Here is a 9,269-nt window from a genome sequence, read left to right on the forward strand (position 1 = left end):
CTCTCAAGTAATTGGGACTACAGGTGCCTGTCACCATGCTCAGTTAATTTTTCTACTTTTTGTAGAGATGGGGTCTCACTCTTGCTCAGTCTGGTCTTGAACTCTTGACCTCAAGCCATGCTCCCACCTTGGCCTTTCCACAGTGCTAGGATTATAAGCATGAGCCACCATGCGTGGCTTCTGAGCGCAAGTCTTGACAAGCACTTGTTTACCCCCACTTGTTTATGTGGGGATATAATTGAGTTTCTAGGTCAGTGATTTTCAATGGATATGCCACGGCACACTGGTGTGCCACAAAAGGATCTTAGGTGTGCTGTGAAAATTGTAAAGATTTTTAATTAAGTGGTTTTCTAAAGCAGTTCAAAGCACAGTAAATATATTCCTTTTTTACTCTTTTCTTTTTGATCAACATAATTTAAATGTGCCACGGAAGTTTAACTATGTGTTCGAGTGTGCCATGAGATACAAAAGGTTGAAAGACACTGATCTAGGTGGTTTTAAAAGCCTCCACGATCCCTTCTTTGTGTGTGTGTGTGTGTGTGTGAGTGTGTGAGATACCACATTGAATTCGTGAGATTGGGGCTATATGACTCGTTTGTGGCTTGGGGAAGATCTGTTTCTGGTATGTGTGAGGTGGTTTTGGTCTGTCTGTGTGTGTTTCTACATGTTTGTGTCTTCACCTCTGTGTATCCGAGTGTGTGTGTGTGTGAGAGAGAGAGAGAAAGAGAGACAGAGAGAGAGAGAAAGAGAGAGAGACAGAAAGAGAGAGAGAAAGAGAGAGAGAGAGAGAGAGAGAGAGAGAGAGAGAGAGAGAGAGAGAGAGCGAGAGCGAGCGCGTGCGTGCGCGCGCAAGCGCGCCAGCGCTCTCCATCCATCCATGAGGGTGCTGTCCCCTGGTGATGGGAGCTGGGAGCTGCATCTCTACTTCTTGTCTCTGAAAGATTCTGGCTTTTTTGTTCCTTGCTGGCCCCCTCCTCCACTCTCCAAATTTTCTTTTCTTTTCTTTTGTCTCCTCTCCTCTCCTCTCCTCTCCTCTCCTCTCCTCTGCTCTCCCCTCCTCTCCCCTCCTCACCTCTCTCCTCTCCTTTCTATTTCCCTTGCTTTCCCTTCTCTTCCCTTTCTGGAGACAAGGTCTCTGTCACCCAGGCTGGAGTGCAATGGCACAATCAAATCTTACTGCTGCCTCAAACTCCTGGGCTCCAGGGATTTTTCCCGCCTCAGCCTCCTGAGCATTCAAGCCTTATTGTGAAGTTTAAGTAGCCCCTTTGGCCTGTCAAAGAATAATTTTCTGATCCCAGGTGTTACTAGATGATTGAAAGAATAGGTGGAAGGTCTGGATGGGGGCTCATGGTATGGAATGTGTTCTATCTTGATGAAAGTATGTACCATCTTTGTGGGGATAGTCACTATCTTGGTGAGGACATTTACCGTCTTGTTAATGGCATTTACCATCTTGGAGAGGGAACCCACCATCCTGGTGAAGGAATCTGCCATCTTCATAAGGTCATTTACCATCTTGATGGGGGCCCCCACCATCTTGGTGAGGGAATCTGCCATCATGATAAGGTCATTTACCATCTTGGTGAGGGCCCCCACCATCTTGGTAAGGCCACTCATCATATTGCTGATAAAGACTGCCGCCTTGGTAAGGGTACCCTCTCTTGACACTGTGATCCTGCTCCCTGGAAAGGGCACATTACTGCAAAGCTCTCATGACAGGGCACCATGAATTCATTAGTGACCCCAGCAAAGATTGATTGAGCTAGTCCAGAGCAGAGGAGTCACCCAGCTGACCCAACAAATCATGAGCTATGTGAGCAGTTGCTGTCCTCAGCTACTAAGCTTTGGGGTGAATTGTTTCACAGCAAAAGCTAACTGAAGCACAGCGGCAGTGCAGCATGTTCTGGTTAGCTAATGCAGCATAATAAATCACCTCAAAACCCAGTGGTTTAAAATAATGAAAATTCTTGAGACACTTTACTAAGAAGAATATGTTCCAGCTCCATCCATGTAAACATGAAAGAGATAAGGTCTCCATCTTTCTTTAAGGCTGCATAGTATTCCATGGTGTACATATACCACAATTTATTAATCCATTCGTGGATCGATGGGCATTTGGGCTTATTCCATGACTTAGCAATTATGAATAGGGCTGCAATAAACATTCTGGTACAAATATCTTTATTACAATTTGATTTTTGGTCTTCTGGGTATATGCCCAGTAGAGGAATTACAGGATTGAATGGCAGGTCTATTTTTAGATCTCTAAGTGTTCTCCATATATCTTTCCAAAAGGAATGTATTAATTTGCAATTCCACCAGCAGTGCAAAAGTGTTCCCTTTTCTCCACATCCACGCCAACATCTCTGGTCTTGGGATTTTGTGGTATAGGCTAGTCTCACTGGAGTTAGATGATTTCTAACTCAAAGTAGTTTTGATTTGCATTTCTCTGATGATTAAAGATGATGAGCATTAGTAAAGTGTCTCAAGAATGGAAGAAAAAGTACCCAATGTACTCACCCTTATTATGAAACTAATCTAGGACCTTCACATGAAAGCTATAACCCGGTTACAACCTAAGAATAGGGAGAAGGGGGAGAGGGGAGGGAGGGGGGAGGTAGGTGGAGGGAGGGGGATTAATGGGATTACACCTGTGGTGCATCTTACAAGGGTATATGTGAATCTTAGTAAATGTGGAATGTAAAGGTCTTAGCAAAATAACTAAGAAAATGCCAGGAAGGCTATGTTAATTAGTGTGATGAAAATGTGTCAAACGGTCTATGAACCAAGTGTATGGTGCCCCATGATCATACTAATGTACCCAGCTATGACTTCATAAAAAAAATAAATAAAATAATGAAAATTGTTTGTTATTTCTCAAGGTATCTAGGGGGTAGGAATTCAGGGGTGGCTTGACTGAGGGGCTTTGTCTTGGGGTTGCTCGTGACATTCTAGTCAGACACGGGCTGGGGCTGGATAATCTCACAGGTATTTTTGCTCACATGGTTGGTAAGACTTAAATGGCTAGGGGTCCCTGGGTTTCTCTTTTTGACTCTGTTTGGTCTTTTTTCATGGTATGTGGTCTTTTCTCGAGCATGCTACATTCAGGAAAGCTAGACTTCTTGCTTAGTGGCTCAGGGCTCCAAAGATGCATGTCCCAAGACAGAAAGCCTTGTTTTTATGACACAGAGTTCCTTCTGCTATACGCTATTACTTGAGGGACTCTTGAGGGCCCTGCTATGCCCAAGAGTCTCCCTTCACCCCACCTCTTAATGAGAAGAGATAAAACTTTGGAAGAGCATGTGGGACTGAAAATATTATTGTGGCCAGTTTTGGAAAATATATATTTTAAATTAATTAATTAATTAGTTTATTCTTTTGATTCAGTCTCACTCTGTCACCCTGGGTAGAGGGCTGTGGCATCATTGAAGCTCACAGCAACTTCAAACTCTTGGGCTCAAGCGATCCTCCTGCCTCAGCTTCCCAAGTAGCTGGGACTACAGGTGCCCTCCATAACACCTGGCTGACTTTTCTATCTTAGTAGAGATGGGGTCTTGCTCTTGCTCAGGCTGGTCTTGAACTCCTGAGTGCAAGCAATCCACCTGTCTCGACCTCTTAGAATACTAGGATTATAGGGATGAGCCACAGTGCCTGGGCCAGTTTTGCAAAATATAACATATTCCTCAGGGCCTGAAGTCTCGGTGGATAGGAATAGATCCAGGAAAGACTCTGGGCCATGGAAGGGATTGAGCAGAAAATGCCTACTGAGGCATGTGGATTATGCCAGCCTAAATCTCAATAGCAGCAGAAGCTAACATTTCGCAACTTAGATCAGGCCAGGCACTGGTCTCCCCATTGTGTGTAAATAACTCAGCTCGCAGCCATCCTAAGGAGGGGTGGTCATACTAGTGGTGTTTGTTCACTCCCAACAGACAGATGAGAAAACTGAGACACTGGGAATGTAGGTCACAAACATTTCAAACAAACTTTTCTCTCAAACCACCGTATTTCCTCTCGCCTCTGTTCCCATAGATCAAGCCCAAACCAATTCCCTGTCCTGGACTCTCCCTCAGGCTGAAGTCCACCTTCTCTCTACTCTCCTACCAAGAAATAGTCCCCACACCTCTTGTCCACGATCTTCTTCCTCCATCCGCATTCTCCTGGCCCTGCCCTGCTCAGGCCACATCACCTGTTGAGAAGGTCACTCCCCACTGTCCAGCCTCTCCCCTTTAATCCAGTCGCTTCTACATTGGGGTTCCAAAGAATTTCATAGGAACCCCAGGACTGTGCTCAAAGCCTTCTGTGGCTGCTAAAAGTCAACCCCTTTTGAGGAAAAGCCAGATGCAAGCAGGGTCCAAAGAGGTGGCTGACATCCCTGTTTTAGGACAGGAGTCTTTCTCTCTCTCTCTTTTTTTTTTGAGGCAGACTCTATGTCACCCTTGGTAGAGTACTGTGGCATCACAGCTCACAGCAACCTCAAACTCTTGGGCTTAAGTGATTCTTTTGCCTCAGACTCCCAAGTAGCTGTGACTACAGGTGCCCACCACAATGCCCAGCTATTGTTGTTGTTGCCATTGTTGTTTGGCAGGCCCGGGCTGAGTTCAAACCCACCAGCTCTGGTGTATGTGGCTGGTGCCCTAGCTGCTGTGCTACAGGTGCCAAGAAGGGACTCTCTTTTTTTTTGGAAACAGAGTCTTGTTCTGTTACCCTGGCTGGAGTGAAGTGGCATCATCATAGCTCACACCAACCTCAAACTCCTGGGCTCAAGTGATCCTCCTGCCTTAACCTCCCCTATTGCTGGGACTACAGTTGTGCACTACCATGCCAGCTACTTTTTCTATTTTTAGTAGAGACAGGGTTTTGCTCTTGCTCAGGCTGGTCTCCAACTCATGAGCTCAAGGGATTCCCTTGCCTCGGCCTCCCAGATTTCTGAGATTACAGGTGTGAGCCACTGCACCAGGCCTTTTTTTTTTTTTTGAATAATACTTAATGTTAAGTTTATTTTTAGAGAAATACTTCTAGCAATGATCTAGATTTCCATATTAGTTTAACTTCAATGGTGCTATTCTTTTTGTAATGCAGTAATTTTACAATTGATTTAATGAGAACTTGTGATCACAAAATTTCCCTACTTTGATTATGTCTTTAGATAAAAATCTGAAAATTAGCACCAATTATTGGCAAAAGTTGTTACCTTAGGGTGGCTCCTGTGGCTCAAGGAGTAGGGTGCCGGCCCCATATATCAGAGGTGGCAGGTTCAATTCCAGCCCTGGCCAAAAACTGAAAAAAAAGTTATTGTGTTAACTGTACTGTCATTTTTCTTAGGGTTAACCAAAGATAACCCAGAATCACAGCTGGTGTACAATTACACAAAATGAACAAAATGATCATATAATAAATCAGACCTGGCCTATCACCAGCATTTATAAAGCCAAACCTAGGGAAAGCACTAGGTCTGTGGACACATGTGTGGCTTTTATATAGGAAATGTTTAGCCTGTCCTGATTATTCCAAATTAAGAATAGTGGGAATATTCACTGCTGGGATGAGACTCTTAAAGGAATCCCATACTTGCTTAAGAGATTGGGAGTCCGCCACGAGTTTTCCTTTGGAGTTAGGGCACAGAATGCCTTTAATGCTGCATGGGTGGAAAATGCTCAGAAGGCAAGGCTTTGGGACAAGGACAGAGTCTGAAGGAATGGGCGAAGCTGGCAATGTTTTTTGAGTTCCTGCCAAGTGCCAGGCACTGCGCTAGGCTCTCACAGGCCAGGTGTTATGACAGCCCTCTTATAGATGAGCAAACTAAAGCTCAGAGGGGTGAAGCCACTTGTCCATGGCCACACAGAAGCAGGGGAGCCAGAATTTGAACCCCCAGCTGTCTGACACAGCCACTGTACTATCTGCAACAGTACTGAGCACACATCCATCCCCATGTTAGGAGCTTGGGGCAACAGGGAGCCATGTGGAGAAGCCGAGCTCAGACGCACTGAGGTGTTTGCAATTGGCATTCTACTGGCTCTTCAGGGCCCGCCTCCAGAAGCCCTCCCTAGGACTCAGTCGTGGTGAGGGAGCTCAAACGTGGCTCACAGTAAGGGCAAACCTCCCCGACCTCCCTCGGTTGCCAAGTCTTTTCCTCAGAATGGCAGGTGACCCAGCCTTGGGGCATCTGCCCCAGCTTCATGCTCTCTGGCCCCAGGTGTCCAGTCCAAATTCATCCTCTCCTCCTGGCTCTGGGTCCACCCTCCCAGACCCCACCTCTCCTGAAACCTGCCTCTTGGTCCTGGGGCATTGGAGGCCGGCATGAAGCCACAGATCTGGGTGTGCCCAGCACAAATCACAGCATTCCTCTCAACTCGCTGTGCCCCAGGCAGGCGGTGGTGTGGGAGGCTCCTCTCAAGATGGGCCACAGTGGGAGCCAGAGGTGTCTCTCAAGTGGGAAAGCCCCCAGCTGCAGGTGGGGACATCAAGCTCCCTGGGTGACCTTGGAAGATGTGGGATGGGACCCTTCTTAAGGCTGGTCCTTGGAGCTCAGCTCCAAGTGCAAGTTTGTTTCCAAAGTTGAATTTCTCAGCCCCACCCATATGGAGTCTGCATCAGTGCGGCCCCCTGGAGTGCAGGGTGGAGGGCTGGAATCTACAGTTTAGAAATGGCTTTGACTTTGGCACAGGAGTCTAAACTCTTCCATCCGTTTCTCCTGTCCCCAGGACTTGGCTATAAGCGGCTCCCTTGGGGTGACTTCCTATGAACACAGATCTCTGTATAATGAATATGTGAAGAAAACAGCTTGCCCTATTGTCCTGCTTGGGATGAGGGGAGAGAGGGAGGGACAGGGACGGTCTGTCTGCCTTTCCGCTGCCCCTGATCCCCTCTCCCGAACCCACTGCCACTCTACCCCTGTTGGTCCCTGTCCCAGGATAGTTACTTACCACATTGATGCTGCAGGTACCAGGCCTGGCTATAAGCTTCTGCAGCCCCCATGGCCCATGGCCAGGGTTTCCAGTAAGTCCAAGGAGAACTCTGGCCAGCAAGAGCTTGGCATAACCACAGGGTGACCAACTGCACCTCAGTTTCCTCTTTTTCAACTGTGTCTTCCAGCCTACTGGCCTTCCCTGTTCCCTGCTGCAGGCCAAGGCAGGGGCTGAGGAGCACAGAGGACAGGAGCTCCAGAAGCAGGGAACCCTTCCCCACTCTCAGACTGTGTGTGCAGGTGGCCTGAAGAGGAGGGGTGGGGAACTGGGGAGAGGCCCGGCACCCTCACCCCTACCCCAGCAGCTTCCTGTGGAACCAACTGCTGAAGAGGAACAGGGTATGAGGGCCTCACATGGGGACATGGGTGCAGAGACACACAGGTCACGTGTATCCACAGAGACACAGGCACTCAGACACACATGTGAACACATGACAGCTTGTGGGCCCACACACAGGGAGAGAGAAACACACGTGGTTCTGTGGGCAGGAGGATCCACACGTGTGCTGCTAAATGTTTAACAACCACTTCTGTGATTTATGTTTGCCAATTCTTCTGGTGGAAACACTCTCAGCACAGCATGAATTGGGGAGCAGATGCTCGGAGTTGGCTTTTGGGCTGGCTCTAGCACGTTATTGGAGTGAGTACTGAGGCACACTGGTCCACAGGAGAGACATGGGCTCCTCCCCTGGCCCCACCTCCAGTGGGAGGGTGCAAAGGGATCCATGTATGGGCCCCATAGAGCAGTGCATGCAAGAGATCCCTGGGTGTGCAGGTGGCGAACACGGACTCATTGACAGTCAGAGACAAGGGAGTGCTGGTCACACACAGGGATCCAAATGCGGCATTATGTGTGGAGATACATAAGGCCAACACATAGGTGGGGGGAGCTCACACAGGGCTCAGAGACACAGGACAGACATGGGAGAGACCTCAGCCTGTGTTTGCACACCCACACGTACATCCAGAGACTCCACAATCACAGACCCCACCCACAGACTCATCACCCGGGCAGTGGAGTGTGTGTGAACACTGATGTGCAGCTGGGCCCACGCACTCACAGACCCACCACTCGGACAGTGGCAAACAGGAGCCTGGCTGTCCTGGCTCCCAAGAGCTGATGGCTACTAAACATTCAAGAATTTTGCTAGCCATTGTTAAATGCATTCATCCTTTAAAAATTTAATTATAGAAATTTACAATTAAATAAATTCTAGACAAACTCTGCATGATCTCATTTATATCAGTGAGAAAGTCGAACTCTCAGAAACAGATGGTAGAATGGTTGTGGGTAGGAGTAAAGTCGGGAGAAGACCTGCACGGCATGGTGACTACAGTTAATAATAATATATTGTATTCTTTTTTTATGGAGACAGCATCTGACTCTGTTGCCCAGACTAGAGTACCATAGTGTCATCCTAGTTCACAACAACCTCAAACTGCTGGGCTCAAGGGATTTTCCTGCCTCAGCCTCTCCAGTAGCCGGTACTACAGACCCCACCACAATGCCTGGCGAATTTTTCTATTTTTGGTAGGGATGGGGTCTTGCTCTTGCTCAGGCTGGTCTTGAACTTCTGAGTTCAAGCCATCCATCCCACCTCAGCCTTCCAGAGTGTGAGGCATAAGCCCCTGTGCCCGACCAATTCCATACGCACTAAGACTTAGCTCCTTATGGTGACCACCTCTGTATGTTGACCAGTTTGTGACAGTCCCTTGCGTGGTCAACTCACAGAGGTTCTACTGTACAACTTTTATTTTTCAATTAAAAATAAATGCATGTTAATAATAAAAATAAATTATAATATTAAAACCAAAAATAGGCTCAGAGCTTGTAGCTCAGAGGTTAGGGCGCCGGCCACATACACCAGGGCTGGTGGGTTCAAATCCAGCCCAGGTCTGCCAAACAACAATGGCAACTACTACAACAACAACAAAAACTAGCTGGGTGTTGTGGCAGGCACCTGTAGTCCCAGCTACTTGGGAGGCAGAGGCAAGAGAATCGCTTAAGCCCAATTGTTTGAGGTTGCTGTGAGCTGTGATGCCACAGCACTCTACCAATGGTGACATAGTGAGAATCTATCTCAAGAAAAAAAAAGTCACCATTTAAATTCGTCACCATGTACGTAGTGGCAATAAGCTATATATTTAAAAATGGTTAAAATGATGAGTTTTATGTTAGTGATATTTTACCACAATAGGAAAGTCATCACTTTCTAATTATTTTGCTGAATTCTTCTGTTATGTATCTTTTTGAAGTTATTTATGTCTACTTAACCTGTTGGGTGGAAATATTATACAATAT

General features: G+C 47.1%; 1 non-coding gene across 1 annotated transcript; it reads right to left on the bottom strand.

The window, feature by feature from the left end:
• Positions 1-5,408: 5,408 nt before the first annotated feature.
• On the bottom strand, positions 5,409-5,540 carry LOC128582835 (small nucleolar RNA SNORA72). The gene has a single exon (XR_008379263.1). It is a non-coding gene; the product is annotated as a small nucleolar RNA SNORA72 (small nucleolar RNA).
• Between the last annotated feature and the right edge of the window lie 3,729 nt (positions 5,541-9,269).

Source organism: Nycticebus coucang, chromosome 3 (genome assembly GCF_027406575.1).
Source record: "Nycticebus coucang isolate mNycCou1 chromosome 3, mNycCou1.pri, whole genome shotgun sequence".
NCBI lineage: Eukaryota > Metazoa > Chordata > Mammalia > Primates > Lorisidae > Nycticebus > Nycticebus coucang.